At 42.5% G+C, this 20,768-nt stretch overlaps 1 long non-coding RNA gene across 23 annotated transcripts in view; it reads left to right on the top strand.

Annotated features, from left to right (window-relative positions):
* The window catches only part of LOC113901406, a 57,457-nt gene that overhangs the window by 24,435 nt on the left and 12,254 nt on the right, over positions 1-20,768 (top strand). For 12 of the 23 annotated variants that reach the window (XR_003513411.1, XR_003513412.1, XR_003513416.1 and 9 more), the window contains 3 exons: positions 3,596-3,700; positions 4,449-4,686; positions 19,934-20,035. This is a non-coding gene — a long non-coding RNA (uncharacterized LOC113901406). Of the gene's footprint in view, positions 1-3,595; positions 3,701-4,448; positions 4,687-19,823; positions 20,036-20,768 lie in introns of all 23 variants that reach the window. The other 11 variants (XR_003513424.1, XR_003513423.1, XR_003513425.1 and 8 more) reach the window with 4 other exon arrangements.

Here is a 20,768-nt window from a genome sequence, read left to right as displayed (position 1 = left end):
TTCTGTATCTGTCAGTCTGCTTCAGTTTTACATACACCTTGGGGTTGCCTTTTTCAATGACAGGTTTCTTGTGTGTTGGTTTTGTCTTTCTAAATAGAGTAAATTCTTGCAAGCAGGAGGCATGTCTTATGATTATATCCTACAGCAATAAGCATAATAAAAGTTGCTTAATTGCATATTCAGAAAAGACTAGAGAGAGGTAGATAGAGAGAGAGACTCTTCTGCTGAAGAGATGATTGCTTTGGCTTTTCTCTGATTCACCTTACACTCTTCACTAGTGAAGAATTTCTTCCACTTACAGACTAAATGTGTTTAAGATTTGTGTGTGTGTGTCTGTGTGTGTGATGTTACCTTCTGAAAGCCCAGTGTTTGTGTGTGTGTGTGTGTGTGTGTGTGTGTGTGTGTGTGTGTGTTGTTACCTTCTGAAAGCCCAGGAGAGAGAGCAGAAGCTGGAATGGGGCCTTGAGGCTGTGGCCTGATAGTAGTAATATAGTGATTCTTCTGTGTTGTAGCCTGGAGGAGAGTCTCAGATTTTTACCCTCAACCTAATTTCAAGCCTGGATATTCAGCTATCACCTGGGTAGTTGGACCTGTATGTGCCTTAAGTGTCTAAATTTAGTAGCATATAATAGGAATGTTTGATAAAAGTAATTTGTCATTTTTGGTAGGGCCTAGCATAGAGTAGGTATCCAAGAGGCGACAGATAGTGTTTGAGAAATATTTTGAAATAGTCTAATCTTTCCCTAGGTCCCCTATCTCTATTCATGTGCCTCCATGGTTACCCTCAGGCTAAAGAAATAGGGAATAGCAACATGGATTCTACCTTTAGGAAGTTGCCAGTTTCTTGTTTGTGGCTTTATGCTCAAACCAGAAGTGTATTCTGCTTCCACATATTTGAGAGCAAAATATCTGGACCTAGGGATATACTTGAAACTGCATCCCAGCTGAAAATGTTCCTATCACTCTGGCGTGGCTGGTCACCTCAGGCAGCTTTTTTGGTGGAGACCTGGCTTGAGAATCTTAGTGGGGAAGTCTTTATCTCTAGGGTGTCATGGCATAGCCAGGGTAGCTTATTGGGTCCAGGCATGGAGGGAAGGGATAAGTAGGGGGCAAAAAGGGCTCAGCTCTGTGTCATTTTCTGCTCCAAGGAAGATGTGGGCACAGGTATGCCAGGGGCAGTGTTCTGGCCTGCTGTGGCTTGTCACCGCCCTATGAATGAGTCAGTCTCGCTCTTGGCTGCCCTGCAAGGCATTTGGGGTATAGTAGGAGATCATGGCATCCGGTCCCATCACTTCATGGGAAATAGATGGGGAAACAGTGGAAACAGTGTCAGACTTTATTTTTTGGGGCTCCAAAATCACTGCAGATGGTGACTGCAGCCATGAAATTAAAAGACGCTTGCTCCTTGGAAGAAAAGTTGTGACCAACCTAGATAGCATATTAAAAAGCAGAGACATTACTTTGCCAACAAAGGTCTGTGTAGTCAAGGCTAGCTATAGTTTTTCCAGTGGTCATGTATGGATGTGAGAGTTGGACTGTGAAGAACGGTGATCGCCAAAGAATTGATGCTTTTGAACTGTGGTGTTGGAGAAGACTCTTGAGAGTCCCTTGGACTGCAAGGAGATCCAACCAGTCCATTCTAAAGGAGATCAGCCCTGGGATTTCTTCGGAAGGAATGATGCTAAAGCTGAAACTCCAGTACTTTTGCCACCTCATGTGAAGAGTTGACTCATTGGAAAAGACTCTGATGCTGGGAGGGACTGGGGGCAAGAGGAGAAGGGAATGACAGAGGATGAGGTGGCTGGATGGCATCACTGACTTGATGGATGTGAGTCTGAGTGAACTCTGGGAGTTGGTGATGGACAGGGAGGCCTGGCGTGCTGCGATTCATGGGGTCGCAAAGAGTCGGACACGACTGAGCGACTGAACTGAACTGAACTGAGGAGCTGGACTAGAGAATCTAAATCAGATAGACTTGCTTCAAATCCTAGAGATTTGGAGGGAGGAAATACACCTCCCAGGATGTTTCCCGTGTGCTGAGGTAGAGGAATCTGAATCTCTGGGGGCTTCCCTCCATCCATGTTATGACCTCTCAGCTTTTCTTCACCTTAAGCTTTTATTCCTTTCACGCTATCACTGTCCTGGCTTCTGGGAAGAGCAGGAAGATGGGGAGAGTTAATGAACTTGTGGGGCTCTGTGGATTTGCTGTCCTTATAATCCTTTCTGGATCAAAGCGTAGGTGTGCAGAAGAGGGTGAATGAGTAGGTGGGAGAACAAACATATGCTGCCTGTACCACTTATCTGGCACTCAGCCTAGACCCTTGCTTGGTATTATCAACCTTTCTGTGTTGTTTTCTTGCCCATTTAGAGCATAACCATGTGCACACATGTATTAATAATTTCTCATGAATGGATCCATACCTTAATACTGTTTTTCTTCTTTAAAACTGTTCTGTAATCCTTTTGTCCTTTTTCCCCCTAGTTTCATTGAGATGTAATTGACATATAACATTATGTATGTTTAAGGTGTGCAGTGTGATGATTCGATATGATTACCACAATATGGTTAACACATTCATTACCTTACATAGTTACCTATTTTTTATGTGTAGTGAGAATCTTTTTTTGTTGGATTGTGTGTTACAGACATCTTTTCATGTCAGTAAACATAGAATTAATAGCTGAATTATATTTCCACGTGTGGATATACCATAATGCATATTACTTTGTATTTAATCTGTTTATCTTGTCTCTAATCAGCGGGGCCTTCCCTGATGTTCTTACTTAAAGTTGTAACAATTTCTCTTCCTTAACCCTCTCCTTTCTCTCCTTTACTTTTCTTTATAGTGTTTAGCCCAACATGCTATACTTTTTTTTCTTGTTTATTGCCTAACACCCTTCATTAGAATATAGACTCCATGAAAATAGGGATTTTTTTTTTTTAATCTGCTTTTTCTGTACCTATAGCTTAGTACCAGCTCCAGGTATACAGGTGGTGCTCAATAAATATTTGTTGAATGAATGAATTTGTTGGATTTTTGGTATGCCCATTGAGGTTTATATTTGTGATATTATATACATTCTTTTGGAGAAGGCAGTGGCACCCCACTCCAGTACTCTTGCCATGAAAATCCATGGATGGAGGAGCCTGGTAGGCTGTAGTCCATGGGGTCGCTAAGAGTCGGACATGACTGAGCGATTTCACTTTCACTTTTTACTTTCATGCATTGGAGAAGGAAATGGCAAGCCACTCCAGTATTCTTGCCTGGAGAATCGCAGGGACGGGGAAGCCTGGTGGGCTGCCGTCTATAGGGTCGCACAGAGTTGGACACGACTGAAGTGACTTAGCAGCAGCAGCATATGTTCTTTAGAAAATACTTTGGTACATAATCTTTATACTCTTGTCCATGTATCTCCTTTGGATAAATTTTAAGAACTGGAATGACTGAGTTAAAGGATATGCACAGTTAAAATGTTGGTTCATGGAGCCAAACTACACTTAAGAATGTTAACACCAGCAGTGCATGGGATTGCCTGTTTCTCCATATCATCAGTAACTCTGGCTTGTGTGTTTTTTGTCTTCCTCACCTGACAGATGACACGTGGTCTTATCACTGTAATGTGGTAGTTGAGGCTGTGACTCTGGAGCCAGCCTGATGGGGACTGAATTCTGACTCAGCCACTTATTATGTGACCTTGGGTAAGTCATTTAACTTCTCTAAAGTAGGGTTAATGATAGCACCTGTTTCATGAGAAATAAATCAGTTAGTCCAAGTAAAATGCTTTGAATAGTAACTGAGACATGGCAATAAATATGATTTAGTGTACATTTCTGTGAATATTAAAGATTAAACATCTTTTATAAATATAAATCCAGTATCTTTTGGGCAGATGTATATATTTTTTAAATCACTCATTCATGTCATGTCCTTTGCACATTTTCCTACTAGTATTTTTTTAAATAATTTGTAAGAGCTAAAGTGTTCACAGTTGTATATGGTGCAGATATTGTTCCCAGTTTGTCTTTCATTTTTCACCTTTATGCAATCTTTTATCTGTAAGAGTTTGACATATTCAGGTAGTCAAAGGTAATCTTTTCCCTTATAATATATTTGCTGCTAGGCCAATGTTTAGAAAAGGCATTCTTTCCGACATCAAAATTATAAAAACAGTTATTGTCTTTGAGTACTTTGTATGGATATATATTTTAAAATCTTTGATCCATCTGAAATTTATTTTGATATGAAGATAGCAATTGATCTGGCTCTGTTTCTTTTCAGTAGTGTCCCAAACCCCTTTACTGAAGGAATAAGAACAGGAGCCTTTAATCTATTCTCCCCTCCCTTAATTTGAAAGTAAGGTATCCTAGCTATAGCAAATAGCAAAGCTCCATTTTATTTTGTTTTGTTTCAGCTCGTTTCACTTTGGTTCGTTGTATATCTTTTCAGCCACACCACATGCCATGCACAGGATCTCAGTTCCCTGACCAGGGATTGAACCCATGCCCCTTGCAGTAGAGGCACAGAGTCTTAACCACTGGACTGCCTGGAAAGTTCCCGGATCTGCATTACTCTGGGGTGAATATGCTGTATAAAGCAGTTTGGGATCAGAACTCAGTTGACTATGTGATGAAGCTGCTGGGCTCACTGGTGTAGCATCTCTCCTGGCTCTGGAAGCTCCTCCTAAGTAGGTCCTTATTTGGAGACTGCTTTGATAGGCATCGTTAGTTTGGAATGATAAGTTCTGTTCAAAAAACATGTGATTGTAGCAGGTGTTTCCTCCCTCCAGCCTAGGTATATTGATAGGGTATTGCTTGGGGGGGTGTTGAGTGGTAGTACACCCATCATGTTCTAGCTCTGTCCTCATCTGTTCTTTTTGGAACTCTAGTCCCATCCAGTTTCGTGCCTCTGACTCAAAATGGAAGGAGGGTGATTTGTATACAACAGAGCATCCACATATTTCATGGCAGCTACTATCTGCTGGAGATAATGACAAAAGGTAGCTAACTCATACATGGCATATACCAGGAACTGTTCTGTCACCTTACACATATAACTTCTTTATGTGGTAGGTGCTCTGTACTGGGTTGTATGGTGTTCCCCTAAAAATTTGTATCCACCCAGAATGTGATTTTACTTGGAAATAGGGCCTTTGTAAGCTATAATCAAGTTACGAAGTCATTCCTTGATTGGGCCATAATCCAGTGCCTGGTATTCTTATAAGTGGGAGACAACACAGACAGAAGACAACCATGTTGAGATGTAGGCAGGGTTTACTGGCACCTACTGGAAGCTGGAAGAGGCAAGGAAAGTATCTTCCCTAGAGCCTTTAGAGGGAGTGTGGCCCTGCTGACACCTGTATTTTGGACTCTTAGGCTCTAGAACTGGAAAAGGCAATGGCAACCCACTCCAGTACTCTTGCCTGGAAAATCTCATGGATAGTGGAGCCTGGTGGACTGCCGTCTATGGGGTCACACAGAGTCGGGCATGACTGGAGCGACTTAGCAGCAGCAGCAGCCTCTAGAACTGTGAGAGGATAAATTTCTATTGTTTCAAGCCACCCAGTTTATAGTATTTGTTACGACAACTCTAGGAAACCAGTGCATGCTCTTACTGTCATCTCTGTTCTCAGATAAGGAAACTGAGGCCCGGAGAGGTCAGATACTTGGAAATCTCTTTAGGCCACTGCTCTGATGCCTGGGCATTCACTCTGCATCTTTTGCTGTTCTAATCAGCTCTGCACCTTCACTACAGCCTTCCTCTTATGGTAGTGCTGGAGCTGAGCTGCTCAGAGGGCTCCTTTCCTGTAACATAGCAGGCTGCAGCATTTCCCCGTCCTTGCCCTCTTCCCACTCTAAAGCACAAATGCATACCTCTCAGGAGGCTTTTGGTTGAAGTCTGATGATTTCAGCAGGTGTCTTTCTGGCCGTACCCCTGCAGGTGAAATCAGACTTTTCTTATCATTTCCTTGCAATGTGAGGGAAGTATCAGTGACAGGTCAGGGGAAGGTCACCAAGCTTCTTCTGGCAAGTGGTTTTATGCTTCCCATTCCTGGCCTGCTGTATTTCCTAGAATTCCTGCCAGCAGACAGCTCAAGTCTTGTTTTTCTTTGGCGCTTTCAGGATCTCACACATAGTTTACGTGCCACGTCTCACAGTCTATGGCCGTGAGCAGAGAAGGAGCAGCCTCTTGGTAGCACTGTGAGGACCCTAGTCACTTGTTCTTGATTAACTCAACCCACTGCAGTGGCTCTCTCCCTTGATAAAAGGAGTGGGAGGATAAGGGCATTGTTTGACCCTGCTCATCTCCCTGAACAGCACCTTGTCTGCCGTGGTCTCTTTTGCTGGCATCCCAGAAGAGGTTTCCTCCCCTTGCATCCCAGTGCTGGCCACAGAATCCTGCCTGTTTTCTTGTATAGACCTTTTCCTTTGGATCCTAATCTTTTTCTCAGCTCCTCTTACTAGACTGTGTATCTGTTTTGTTTGCTGCTGTATCCCAGGACTGAGTAAAGACTTGGCACTTATTAGCCCATCAAGAAATGTTTATTGAATGAAGGAGTGAATATTGACCACAAAGTTTTGGAATCTTGCTTTTTCTTGCTTCGTACTGAAGCCAGGGACCAGATTTAGAACTTTAGAGGTCTAAGCAATGGGAAGATTATGGTTGTTACTGTCATTGTTCAGTTGCTAAGTCATGTCTGATTCTTTGGGACCCCATGGACTGCAGCATGCCTGTCTTCCCTGTCTTTTCACTTTCCCTTGGAGTTTGCTCAGATTCATGTTCATTGGAAGATTATGACGTTCCTCATGATTTCAGCCCTGAGTATATATTTCAGAAACAATATTAAACACAAAATAAGCATAAGGAAATCTAGCAAAGTATAAGGGAAATCTAGCAAAATTTTGATATTTACCATGACTACCTGGATGAATAGAAAATAATTTAAAACATTCATTATTGTTATTTCTGCTTTCCCAGTTCCCTGAGCATGTGCTGTCAGGTAATACTGCCTGAACCAGCCCTTCCCTGGCCTTGAATTTCACCTTCATTTCCTCATATTTCCATCTGCTGAACCTGCCAGCCAGCCCTTTTCATCCCCCAGTGGTGTCCAGACCACTGAGAGCCCAGCCTGGGCTAGTGCTCTGGGCTCCCTGGGGCCTTGCCAAGAAAGTCACATAGAACGTGTACACTGCTGCAGGGCTCCTCACAGTGAGAATTCCCGTGCTGAACTGAGATTTAGAGTCAGCATAGCATTTTAAAAGTTGTATTATTTTAATTTTGGTTGCATTGGGTCTTTGTTGCTGCACATGGGCTTTCTCTAGTTGCAGTGACTGGGCTGTCTCTTTGTTGCAGTGCCTAGGCTTCTCATTGTGGTGGTTTCTCTTTTTGTGGAGCGCAGGCTCTAGGGTGCAAGGGCTTTAGTAGTTGCCATACACGGGCTCAGCAGTTGTGGTTTACAGGCCTTAGAGTGCATGGGTTTCAGTAGTTGCAGCTTGCAGGTTCTAGAGCGATGGCTCAGAAGGTGTGGTCCACAGGCTTCGTTGCTCTGTGGCATGTAGAATCTTCCTAGATCAGGGATCAAACCCATGTCCCCTGCATTGACAGGCAGATTCTTACCCATTGCGCTATCAGGGAAGTCCTTACCTTGGCATTGCCAAGTGATTACACTTAGGCCAATTTTTCATTGTAGTAAATTAAATCTGTAATAAATGTAATCGGCTTTCATGATTCTTGATGTGGAAAGTCTAGAAATTTCCCTTTGTTCTTCCTTCTTAGATCACTGAGAAAGAAGTAAGATGCAGGCCCACTTTGCCCCTATATTAATATGGGCCTTGTTGAGACCATTTGGAAGTGGAGCTCAGGCCTCAAATAGGCTGTTCCAAGGCTATAAATGTAATCACATCCTGTTACTGCTTGATTCCGTAGAGTTTAAAATAGCGTTGGAAACCTCCTAGGAAAAAAAGCTCCACCGTAACTTCTTGGCTAAGGAAGTAGTATGTGCTGACCAAAGCAGAAGGAGTAGCCAGGGCTCCCAAGTTCTATTCTGGACCTGTTGATTTGAGATGTGATGTTCAGCAATCTGAGATGGTGTTCTGTAGCGCTAAGGTTTCTCATCCTTAGCACAGAGTTTGTGCTTGCAGGGAAAGAGGCCAACACGCTGGTTTCCTGGCCTCTAGGAGAGTCTCATTATTAGAAGTCCTCCCTTTCATTTGAATTTCTGTGTCCCTACTTTTATTTAAATGAAGAAATATCCCCCACAGAGTTAATACAGGAACCCCAGCAGTATCATCCATGTTTTACTTGACTTCATCTTATCAGAATTGCTGTCCTTTTAGCAGTGTGATTTAGATCAGCTCTTGTGAGGAATGGGAACTTTGATAGGGTTTTGGAAAAGGAAGGGAAAGTTTGTGTGGGGCACACACCTTGGACAACCAGAAAGGAACATGAAGGGACCAGGTATGTACTGACCCAGATTGGGAAGAACAAACATATCTCTGGAGAGCCAGACATAATTTATATGTTTTTATATATTTTTTCATTTAGTTATCATAATGCAAATCAATGAAATATTATCTCCATTTTTGCACATGGGCAAACTGAAAGTCAAAGAAGTTAGGTAACTTGCCCAAGATCAGACAGCTAATAAAAGGCTGAGTTAGGATTTATTTCTTCTCAGGTCTGTCCAGTTCCAAAGCCCACACTGTTTTTATAGAACTCTTCTATTTCTGACAAGATTTGAGAAAGGAGGGTGGGGAAAGAAGAGAAGAAGGGGAGATGCCACCTTTCTTTACTTCACAGTTCTGCTTGTTTAGACGTGTTTAGCCAGAGCACCCTGTTGGTAGAATAGGACTGGGTTCTGTATATAGATGTGCTGCAACAACTTATGTGGGAAGGTCACCAGTTGACTGTAGGGAAGGATTAAAAAAAGCCTTTGTTCTTTACCTTTAGGTCTTCATTGTGGTGTAACTTACACTGTCAAAACACCACTGGTAACACTGGTGTACAGTTTAAGAGGGCCTTCCTGTCATCCAAATAAAATCTGTTCATGTGTTCTAGGGAATAAGCCATGATGGCGGCAGAGATGAGGGTGTGGTGTGGCCTTACTGCATGTATTGGGAGCTGGTGGCACCTGTTACATGACTATTACAGTGAATTATTACTGAGTAAACAAGAGGTGTCTCTCTTTTGCCTTTCCAGGGGAGACCAGATGGCGATGAGTGTTGGCCCAGATCCAGGGGAGCCTGGCCTCTGGGCTGGCAGAGGAGACAGCTTTAGTGTCAGGTGATGAAGTAAGAAGAGACAGGGCTGGTCTGTCAAGTGATAGAATTTCAGGGGGCACCAAGAATACGTCTTGCCCCTCAAAGACTTTTCTCAACTATTTGTTATTGCTTGGAATTCTACCAGTGACATTTTCTCCCCTTGATGTAAGCTTTTTGAGACCCTATGAAAAGACTCCGAAAAGGGTTTGATTATGAAACATCTCGGTCATGTAAGTGAAAGTATGAATGAGTTCTTAAGATTGATTTCTGAGAACTAGACTAAGGCAGGGACAGAGGGGAGAAAGCATTGTGCCCCTAGTCATAGTGATGGGAAGGATTCACCATTGAAATTGAGATTAGGGCCCTGAAAGGAGAAGTTGGGTCCCCAAGAACCATTTTGTGTTCTTTACAATTTTGCCTGAGGAAAGACAAGATGCTGAGAGTGGTCCCCACCAGTGTGCTGGCTGTGCAGTCATGATGTTGTCTGGAGAACAGCTGACGAGCAGAATGTGACAAGGAATGTAGGGCCTTTGAGGCTGTGGTTTTCTCTGATGTCCTCAGATAAGACCGTCACAGATCTTAGGAAGCAGGAAGCATCTTCCCAGAAATGGTGTAAAATCATGGCGCAAAAGAAGCCACTGATGATGACATGGGTAGAGCGCTTCCTCTGTGGCCGCTGGTCATAGACAACTTCTGGTCTAGATTTCCCAATGAGCTGTGCTGAGATCGGGCTTTACCAGGAAGTAAAATAAGCCACGTCCAAAGCAGTGACAAAGCATTTGAGGTAACAGTACAAAGGTGCAGTTCCCCCTTGTTCACTGATTTGTGGAGCCAAAATAACTAAGCCAGGGATGCCAGCATAGCACCTACGAGTCAGATCTTTAACCGTTTTGGATTGAATTCACTCCTGGTTGACTGTTCATTTTTCATTTACCATTTACAAAGGCTCTCAAAATGCCTTTGTAATTGAAATCCACACATCCCAGGGAGTCTTTGACAGCTCACATCTCAGTGCTTTTCTCAACTCCTCACAATTGAATTTGTGGATGCCGTTCACCCTCAGGCTTCAACTTTACTCTGTCCACATTTCTACCCACATTTCCAGAGCATTTTCTTTGGATCAGACTTTTGGCTTCATTCAGGCCTCTGAGGTTCTTTCTTCTTTTGGCACATTTCCCTAGACCCCTTACCTCCTAAAGTTTGATACAGAATGAATCATGTTCCTTACTGAAATTAGCACAACTTTTTGGAAGTTTCTGGTTATACCACATGTCTACCTCTCTCTCCAGCCACCTCAGCCTCACATGCAAGATCTAGTTGTGTAGTTGGATCTGCTGACCATGAGAATTTTAAAGCCAGTGCCCCCTAGGGAGGGACTCCTGGGCATACGCCCTGAGTGACAGGTCTGGTCTACTAGTCTCTGCCTCTCCTCCGTTTCACCTGTATTTTGGCTTTTCCCTGGAGGAGCCCCTAGCCCTGACCAGGACTGTAATGCAGGGACTGTGGCCTTTGCTTTCCAGCCTCTTTCAGGCCAGGTCCCTTCTCCTTTTCTTACAGGTAGGCTTCGGCAGGTAGAGTTCTGCCCATGCACTGATCTCCTCGTGTTGACTACTCTGAACTTTGTCTGCTGCTATTTGGGCTAATTGGACGTCTTGCTGGTCTGTTTATCTGTGCTTCTGGAACAAAGCTCTTAGACGTAGCCAAGCCCTTGTCCTGAATTTCATGTTAGCTCTCCAGCTGCCTCTGCCTCAGGAAGAGCTTTTAATATGCATTTATAAAGCTCAAAAAGGGAGATAGAGAATACAGCATTTTCTAGACTGACTTAACTAAAGAACCTTTTTTTTTTTTTTGAAGGAATGTTTGTTAAAATTTGACAGAATATAGTGTTTGGTGGGGCACAGTTTCGGAAAGTATAAGGCTTTATCCCAAACCAGTGGACGTCAAATGAAGGAATTCTAGGTGAAGGTAATGTGACAGTCAGTGAGAAAAATTCTCTTCGGTAGGGAAATCTCTCCTGGGGCTCCTCATTGAACAAATGTCCTCTGAGCACCTGCCACTCATCCGTCTCTCTGCTGGAATCACATCATGTGTTTGATTGCTTACTGTGTGTCTGCGAAAGGCCAGCTCTGATCTGGAGTGGAGCCCCAGGTGGAGAAGAAGGTAGGGATGCAACATTATTTCTTCCACTTTTACATCCTCTTCTCCTTTCCTCCAGTTGAAATGGGTGATGCCATCATGGCCACAGAAACCATTGGCTTCTAGATCCAAGGAAAGAGGGCTTTTCTGAGGCTTTCCCCCTGGCTTTGACCTCTTCCGGGATTTCTGTAGCACTTTTGAGCACCCCATCTCTCCTACTCTGGGACTAGTTCATCTCCACACTAGCCTCCAGTCTCACTGCTAGTTCATGATTTTACTTTACATATGGGCGTCAGTGCTAAGTGGGTGGAGCTCATTCTTATGGAATGGATATGACATTATAAGTTTTCTACTTTGCCTATGAAATCCTCTTCTTTTATAGCTCATGGGCAGTCCAGACTATAATAATTTTTTTCACCCCTTCAGTGAAGATAAACCCATGTTCTGGGCAGGGCAGTCTTGCAGGTGAAGACTCATTTAAATCTGCCAGGTGGATGACTGAGTGCAAAGGACATAGCTGGAAAAGGAAGCCAGTTACTCCCTCTGAATATTATTCTCAGCCAGGATAGGAAAAGACCACTTGAAGCAGATAGAAGTCACTAAGACTCCTGATTCAGGCCTTTTGAGACCCTGGTATATATGTCTTTACTGTCATCAGTGAGATCTTTGGTTGGCTGGCCTTATTAACTCAGTTGGCTGAGCTAATCATAAACTAGATGGAAAGGCTCAGTGTTGAACCTTCCCTTAGGTTTGGTGTTCTCTGAACAGCAACAGATAGCATCCTCTACCAACAAAGCCCCACCTTAGAGGCCTTGAAGGCTTGCTGTCACTTGTCCATTTCTGCCGCGTCCTGTGAAAGGCCATGTGAAGATCAGGGAGTGAGTTCACTTGCAGGTAGGGGGAAAGGGCTTGTAATGGACATTTAGAGATCTTAAATAGAGTCAGTCAGTTATTTGGTCATTCAGTTCAGTTGCTCAGTCGTGTCCGACTCTTTGCGACCCCATGAATCGCAGCACACCAGGCCTCCCTGTCCATCACCAACTCCCGGAGTTTACTCAAACTCATGTCCATCGAGTCGGTGATGCCATCCAGCCATCTCATCCTCTGTCATCCCCTTCGCCTCCTGCCCCCAACCCCTCCCAGCATCAGTCTTTTCCAGTGAGTCAACTCTTTGTATCAGGTGGCCAAAGTATTGGAGTTTCAGCTTTAGCATCAGTCCTTCCAATGAATACCCAGGACTGATCTCCTTTAGAATGGACTGGTTGGATTTCCATGCAGTCCAAGGAACTCTCAAGAGTCTTCTCCAACACCACAGTTCAAAAGCATCAATTCTTCAGCGCTCAGCTTTCTTCACAGTCCAACTCTCACATCCATACATGACCACAGGAAAAACCATAGCCTTGACTAGACGGACCTTTGTTGGCAAAGTAATGTCTCTGATTTTTAATATGCCATCTAGGTTGGTCATAACTTTCCTTTCAAGGAGTAAGCGATCAGTCTGTAGGTATTTATAATTATTTGTTGGTCTATAATTGCAGAAGGCTTACTTGCCCCAACTAGTCTTTCCTATGATGAAGACATTTCCTAAGATTCTTTCCTTGGTCCCTTTCTCTGCTCCCTTCATAAACTGTCCCTGGTTGATGTCATCTACGCTTATCAAAAACTTTCAGATCTCTATCTCCAACATAAGTCTCTCTTCTTAGTTCCTGACTCATGATGACTAAACACTATTGATACCGTAACCTGGATGGCTCTTAGCCTTTTTAAACTCTACATGTCCCAAGTCAAATTACATTATTCATCAAAGCATCCTCTTTTCCCTGTTCCCTCATTTCTTCTTATCCCTATTCCTCTTCCTTTGTTCCGTGATTTAGGAGCATCGCCATCCAGGGTGGTTAGTAAACTTGCTTCTCAATCACTGTTTTGCGCTGATCCCCCACCAGGAATTTAATGGGCTCTGAGTATAATGTAAGACGTTTAGGATGTGTCTAGATGGTTTGTTTATTTTTTCTTTTCCTTTTCTTAAATTTCTTGTCTGCAAGGCATGTATAGTTGAATTCCATAGAGAAGTTAACAGAAAAAATAATTAAAGGTTAATGTGAGGTTTAGATTTTAAGTAAAACGGAAGTTCTGGAAAGGAAGCATCCGAGGGCTACAACACTTCGAGAGGAAGCTTCGTGAAAGAGGTGAGAGTTGACTAAGGACACCTGAGGTGGGATAGGGACCGGAAGACCTCTTTGGAAGCGCGTGCAATGGTGAAAGGATGGGGCAAATAATTCGCAGCTTGTTTCTTGTGCAGGTTGAGTAATCATCAACTCCCCCATGAACTGCTTCTGCTCGGCACTAATGTACCTTGTGCACTTTGATTCTGTTCAAAAGGTTCTGAGGACTTGAGCATCCTGTGTAATCTGTTAGTTAGCCTGGAACTGTCTTTTCCTTTAAAATTTTGGCTCAAAGCGTCATCGTGCAACTTGTGGGAACTCTGATTCCTTCACCCAGAATTCACCATGTTCCTAGGAACTCTTATATTTATGGTCACTCTGATTTTGAGTTCTTGCTTCCATTAAGTTCGTTCAGATTGTAGATGGTCTTAGTGTCTCAAGTTGCTGTTACTGTTTCCATCCACATTGACTCAGATGGTAGAACTCAGATATCTCCCAGCTCAAAGCCTTTGTTTGAGTGTGTAGCAGACTGTTAAAGTTCGGCGTAATGGAGAGTATTTTACGTTGCAGCAAAGTAAACAACTTGAATTCTAACACTGGCTCTCCCTGTCCCTTAAAGTACTTTGCCCACCTTTGCATTAGAGATCCATCACTATTACTGTATGTGGCCTTGGTGTCTCTTACAATCTTATCTCTCTTTCCTTTGCAAACCATCCTTACTCTGTTACTACTAAGCACTGCAGATACTTCTTATTCTTATTATGCAAAGCAATTGAACTCTTAACTCTCCCTCCCAAATTCACCTCGTATAGCCAAGATCCACTGAAGGACTCCGCTGAATAAAAAGCTCATCTGCTTAGCCACACAAAGGATTTGTAGAACCTCTTACATGTACATTATCTTCTCTCATTTGGAAGTATTTCTTGTTTTAAATAGCATTTACTTCTTCTTAACCCAGAAATGGTTTTGCTTTGAAGGATCTGGGCAGAGGAGGTATAAGAGAAAAGGGTAACAATGTGGATATAAGCAGGAACCTACATAAAACCTGTTGTGGGCAATGAAAGAACTCGTCTAACTGGAAAGAATTCTTATTAGGGAGTAGTGCTCGGCATAGATTAGGAAGTCCAGAAAAGGACCTACATTCAGTGGGAAAGGATAGTGTTTAGGACAAATATCTAACCATTTAAAAGAAAATCTCTGCCACCTTCTAGTAAAATAAATTCTAGATAAATACTTTTATTTATTTGTATTTCTTCCTATTGGGTTGGCCAAAAAGTTTGTTCATAAAATCTTATGGAAATACCCAAAAGAACTTTTTGGCCAACCTGATATTTATTTTTATTTTTAAAAGTAATTTTTACTGGAGTATAGTTGATTTGCAGTGTTGTGTTAGTTTAAAGATTTTTGCATAAAGTGATAAGTGTACTTGAAAATAGTTTTTTAAGTGTGGTACGAAAGGCACAAACCATAAAGGAAAAATGTGGTGGATTAGTTTTTTAAAAATCACAACAAACACCATAAGCAAAATAAAAAGTAGATACCAACTGGTTAAAAAGTTTTCAGTATATCTCTAATGTGTGTAAAATTATTAATTTGTAAACTCTTATAAGTTAATAGGAAAAAAACACAAGAAAATGAGAAAAGTCATAGAAAAATAAGTACAAGTGATTAATAAAGAATATAGAAAATGGGTGTTTCATTTATAATCCAGAAAACACAAATAGAAATGAGATATCATTTTTCAATATCAGTCTATATTTAGACTGATAAATTTAAAAAGAAGAAAATATTTATTGCTGGTGAGGGCTGGAGGAAAAGAACTTTACTCTGTTGCTGGGAATGAATCTTAATACATTTTCTCTGAAGTTCAGTTTGGTGATATATATCAGATTTAAGGTACACATGGTCTTAAACCAGCAATTCAACTTCTAGGTATTCATCCCAATGGTAAATGTACAGAGATACATATTTGAGGTAATTTACTATTACAGAGTCTATAAAGCAATCAAAATAGCCATTGGTAAGGGACTGGTCAAATCAACTGTGGTATGTCCATACAATGATACATGAAGTGTAAATCTTTAATTATTGACACAGAAAGATGGCTATAACAGATGCATGAAAAAATATATAGCATATGAACCTATTTCAGTTGAGATATAGTCATAACTATGTTCAGTTCAGTTCAGTTGCTCAGTCGTGTCCAACTCTTTGTGACCCCATGAATCGCAGCACACCAGGCCTCCCTGTCCATCACCAACTCCCAGAGTTTACTCAACTCATGTCCATCGAGTCGGTGATGCCAACCAGCCATCTCATCCTCTGTCATCCCCTTCGCCTCCTGCCCCCATTCCCTCCCAGCATCAGGGTCTTGTCCAATGAGTCAACTCTTTGCATGAGGTGGCAAAGTATTAGAGTTTCAGCCTTAGCATCAGTCCTTCCAATGAATACCCAGGACCGATCTCCTTCAGAATGGACTGGTTGGATCTCCTTGCAGTCCAAGGGACTCTCAAGAGTCTTCTCCAACTATGTAGATATATTTTAAAAATCATACAATGCATTAACAAATTATCTTTTCTGATTCAGAAAAAAATAGTCACTTTAAAAAAACTAGGAAATAACGAGAGAGTAGCATTGAAATATATACATTACTGGATGTAAAATAGATAAATAGTGGTAAATTGCAGTGTAACACAGGGAACTCAACCTGGCTCTGTGGCAGCCTAGAGGATGGGGTGGGAGGGTGGGGGGAATTTCAAAGAGAGGGCACATAAGTATACTTATGGCTGATTCATGTTGTTTTATGGCAGAGACCAGAACAACATTGTAAAGCAATTATCCTCCAATTAAAAATAAATTTTAAAATAGAACAATTATAACAATATCTGAAATTAAATAGTAAATAGATTCTGACTTGTGATGGGTGGGCTGAAACCAGGCTTTTTTTTTTTTTAACCTTGATGAGCTAGGTAATGAATAGTGGTGATAAAAGTAGAAAGTTTTATAGTGTGAATGTATGAAATGAATGAAGTGAAAAATGCGGTTAGGGAAACAAGTTAGGAAGCTGTAGTGGCAGCGTAGGCCTGAAATATGAAATAATAAGGCATCAGCTGGAGAAGGATTATAAGGAAAAGAACTAATCTGAAGGGCACTTCATAGAAGAAACCACTGATCTGATCATCTCTCAGGCAGGAAGAGGATAAAGAAGAAAAAATAAGTCACTGATAATGCCAAGGTGTCTGTTTACCCTTTGAAGTTGGACGACAACTCGTCATGACAGAAATCGGGGTAACTGGAAAGGAGAAGCACTCTTTCTAGAAGAGGAGACAAACTTGTTTCTTGGGGTTGATCTTGAAGGGCTAGAGGTACATCTGAAACGAAATGTTTAGGCTGGGGATTCCCATTTAAAGAAAAAATAACATGTAAAAAGAGAGCTAATAGGTGAAAGTGGGGGCTCTAAATCTGACACCCTTGAAATTCTTGGGGATGGGGTGGGTCGTACTTGGTTCTCCCTTTCCTGTCAGCAGTCTTGACAGACTCTGGAGAGGAATGTGGCGTTGGTCTCATTTAGAACCTGAGAACAGAGCTTGAGAGGTAGGATTGGGCAGTAATCGTTATTTTAAAATCTCTCTGCCATTTACAAAGGCCATTATGTGCAGCAGTTTATTTAACACAATCCTGTATACCACGTGCTATTTTTTTTTTACTCCTTTATAGAACTGAAGTTCGGTTAGTAAAATTAGGACTCAAACTAAGGTATGCGTGCTCGCTCAGTCACTTGAGTTGTGTCTGACTCTGACTCTTTGTGACCTTATGGCTCCTCCTTCCCGTCAAGCTCCTCTGGCCATGGGGATTCTCCAGGCAAGGATACTGGGTTGGGTTGCCATATCCTCCTTCAGAAGATCTTCCTGACCCAGGGGTTGAACCCATGTCTCTTATTTCTCTTGCATTGGCAGGCAGGTTCTTTATCACTGGCACCACCTGTGAAGTCCAAACTAAGGTATGTGAAGTGAAAGTCGCTCAGACATGTCCAACTTTTTGTGACCCCATGGACTATACAATCCATGAAATTCTCTAGGCCAGAATCCTGGATTGGGTAGCCTTTCCCTTCTCCAGGGGATCTTGCCAACCCAGGGATCGAACCCAGCTCTCCCACATTGCAGGTGGATTCTTTACCAGCTGAGCCACAAGGGAGGCCAAAGAATACTGGAGTGGGTAGCCTGTCCTTTCTCCAGCGGGTCTCCCTGGCCCAGGAATAGAGCCAGGGTCTCCTGCACTGCAACTGAGCCTCCAGGGAAGCCCAAAGATCTAGTATGTGTGTGCTTACTCATATCTGACTCTTTGCAACCTTTGGATGTAGCCCACCAGGCTCCTCTTAACTGTGGGGTTTTTCAGGCAAGAATACTGGAGTGGGTTGCCATTTCCTCCTACAGGGGATCTTCCTGACTCAGGGATCAAACCTGCATCTCCTGTGTCTCCTGCATTGCAGGCAGATTCTTTACCCACTGAGCCATAGGATACAGGCCTCAAATTCCATTTCTCATGTCTTCACTCTCTGTCACTTAGAGATGAATTTTCCAAAGAGGGGAAAACTAGAGCAAAAGCTGTGGCCTGGGTATAGTGGTACCTAAAATTAAGAGGTAGGAGGAAGATGAGAGCCAGGGAAGACACCATGGTATTCACAGTCACTGCCCTGTCCCCTATCCCTTGTAGGCCCTGACATTCCTCTAACCAGAGAATGTTGGATGTTCCATTGAATTCAAGAGGGAAAAGTCCTAATCTATTCATAAATAGCTTGAAGTATTTTAAGTAAGGTTGGACAGTTTGGTTACAGCAGAGTTTGTGTGGTAACTTGGTAGTTCATGAGATTCTGGCTTCATTCTTTTGAGAGCATTACAATAAAAGCGTATTTATTTAGACCCATGAAGGAAGGGCTTAACTAATTACATGAAAAAAGAGTCTCTTTGTGTGTATGTGACGTCATTAGGTTTGTTTACTTTTGGAATGACATGGTAACTTACTTATGTATGCACTAGCTGGTGGAGAGCCAAAGAAGACCGGCTTCAATGAGTAGAAAAGCCTTCAATGAGTAGAAAATCAGACGTCTCTTAAGTCACTTCAGTTTCCCAACTGACAATCACATTTATGGGATGAAATTGTTTAACTGGTCCTGATAGCATAGACACAAAAAGCAGTTGTCTCCTGTCAGAAGTTCTGGGTCACCAGGGTCCACTTTAGAGATGTTCTTAGGCAATTGACAGACTGCTGTCTGCTAAAAGTCCTGTAGGGCATCCTTGCAGCTGAGTGCTTGGAGCATAGTGGGCAGTCATAGTGCTTGGAAACAGTGGGTGATTGAGTGGATGAGTGAGTGAGAGAGTGATCGTGTGAAGGACTGAAGGAATCTTTTGCCCAAGGCATGCTGAGTTGTATAGAGCATTCTTCCCGCAGCCTCACATTATAACTTGGCTAGGTGGCTTGGGGACAAGTCTTAAGACTCAAGATTTTGTAGCAGGGAGGGAGGAAATGGCACCATGGGAAGTTTCTGCTCTAAGCTGGTGACTCCACAGAGAGGGGACATTTCCAAAGTCAGTATGCTAGTGTGACTTGAGTCACAGTCACAGGATCTCTCCCTCTAAAGAAAATCAGGTAGCTGAGACGGTCTGTGGGGCAAGTGAGAGGCCCATGGAGGTAGGAGAGTTCCTCTTGGCAACCTGGATCTTTCTCAATGAAGGCAGCTACTTTATAAGTTGTCTGTAGGAGGCTGTCCACCACCCTTCCTCCTCACTGCTTGGATTCTAATTCAGGAGCCTCTCAGGTTCATTCCCTGGCTTTTGCTTACCCAGCCTGCCCTGCCCTCTGGCTGTGTGCCCCTGGTGATTATTAGCCTGGCTGAAAATTATGCCCTCTACAAGGTTAAAGCAAATTGGGAGGTTCTGGCTCTGGCTCCAGGGGGACCGGGGTCTGTCACCTGGCCCTGCCTTGTGTTTCCTGGCATGCTTTCTTGGCCACCTTTTTACCTTTACACAGTCCTCCAAGCCCATATTTCTGCCTGAGTGAGGATTAAAGCCTGGCTTCTTCAGAGGGACTGTGGGCGCAGGAATGTCAGTACTTTAGAAGTATCTGACGCCAGTCCCTGTGTTGTGCTTTAGGAGAATTACCAATTTCATACAGATGATCTCATGTTGAGGGTGGTTGGGAGACAAGGACATGGAGATTTTTCATATTCACAAAAGGATTTACCCTGGTTTTTTTTTGTTTTTTTTAAGCATTAAACCTGCTTTCCAGAATCAGATTTAATTTCCGTGCTTTAAATAATGTGCAGTTATTTGCATCAGAAAAAACTTTGGAGATTTTTTAGAGAAATTTCCTGTTTCAGAAATGAACAAAACTACGGGAGGTCTAGGAATGGCGAAGCAGACACTGTGTGAGGGGAAGTCTCAGTCCCTCCTTGAGGAGCATTTCTTGAGCCATTTTTCAGGTAAGAGAGGGAAAAATGCGTTCCTTCCCTTGGAATGCTCTGCTCACCCTCCTGGTTACCTCAGATTGGGTAATTCCTGCCCCCATTGACTTTTACTTTAGTCTTTTCAGTCTGAACACCAAATGACATGGTGACGTCTTAGTATTTTATATTCTTAAGCTGGCTTTAAATAAGTGAAAACTTTATTACAGGTTGTGAATGACTGAAGGCAGCTTTACTAAGTTAGCAAAATGTCATGGAGGATCTTCAAGGATCCTGAGTTAATTGGTTGAGTAGATTGATTGATTGTTAAAATTATCCAGTCTATAATAGGTACTTGTAAAGTCTACGCATTTATCAATTACTTATTAACTGTAGAGTTATGTGATAATTTGATATAAAGTGATAAGGTATGACAGGTGTAAGACTAATGCTGTGGGAACTCAGAGAGGAAAGATTATTTTTAGCTTTTGGATCTAGAGAATCAGGGAAGTTTTGTGAAAACAGGTTTGTCTAACACTAAATAAACTTGCACCCTAGTCAGAGGTGGCGTTGATTACAAAGGGAAATCTATTCTCCTCATTCATATTATTAAAATTCGGAGTTAATAGCAACACAGTGCATTTCTTTTCATGGTTTCTTTGCTAATCTCTAAAGCAGTTTTTCAAAGAACAGACGTTTGGTAAATAAGAGGAGTCCACTCTCTTTTATTAGGTAGTATCTCTGCAGCTGGCAGCTGGGGGCAAGGGTGGAC

This window comes from Bos indicus x Bos taurus, chromosome 11, assembly GCF_003369695.1.
Source record: "Bos indicus x Bos taurus breed Angus x Brahman F1 hybrid chromosome 11, Bos_hybrid_MaternalHap_v2.0, whole genome shotgun sequence".
In the NCBI taxonomy this organism is placed as follows: Eukaryota; Metazoa; Chordata; class Mammalia; order Artiodactyla; family Bovidae; genus Bos; species Bos indicus x Bos taurus.
Note: the sequence above shows the minus strand (reverse complement) of the source record. Positions and strands in the feature narration are given on the sequence as shown.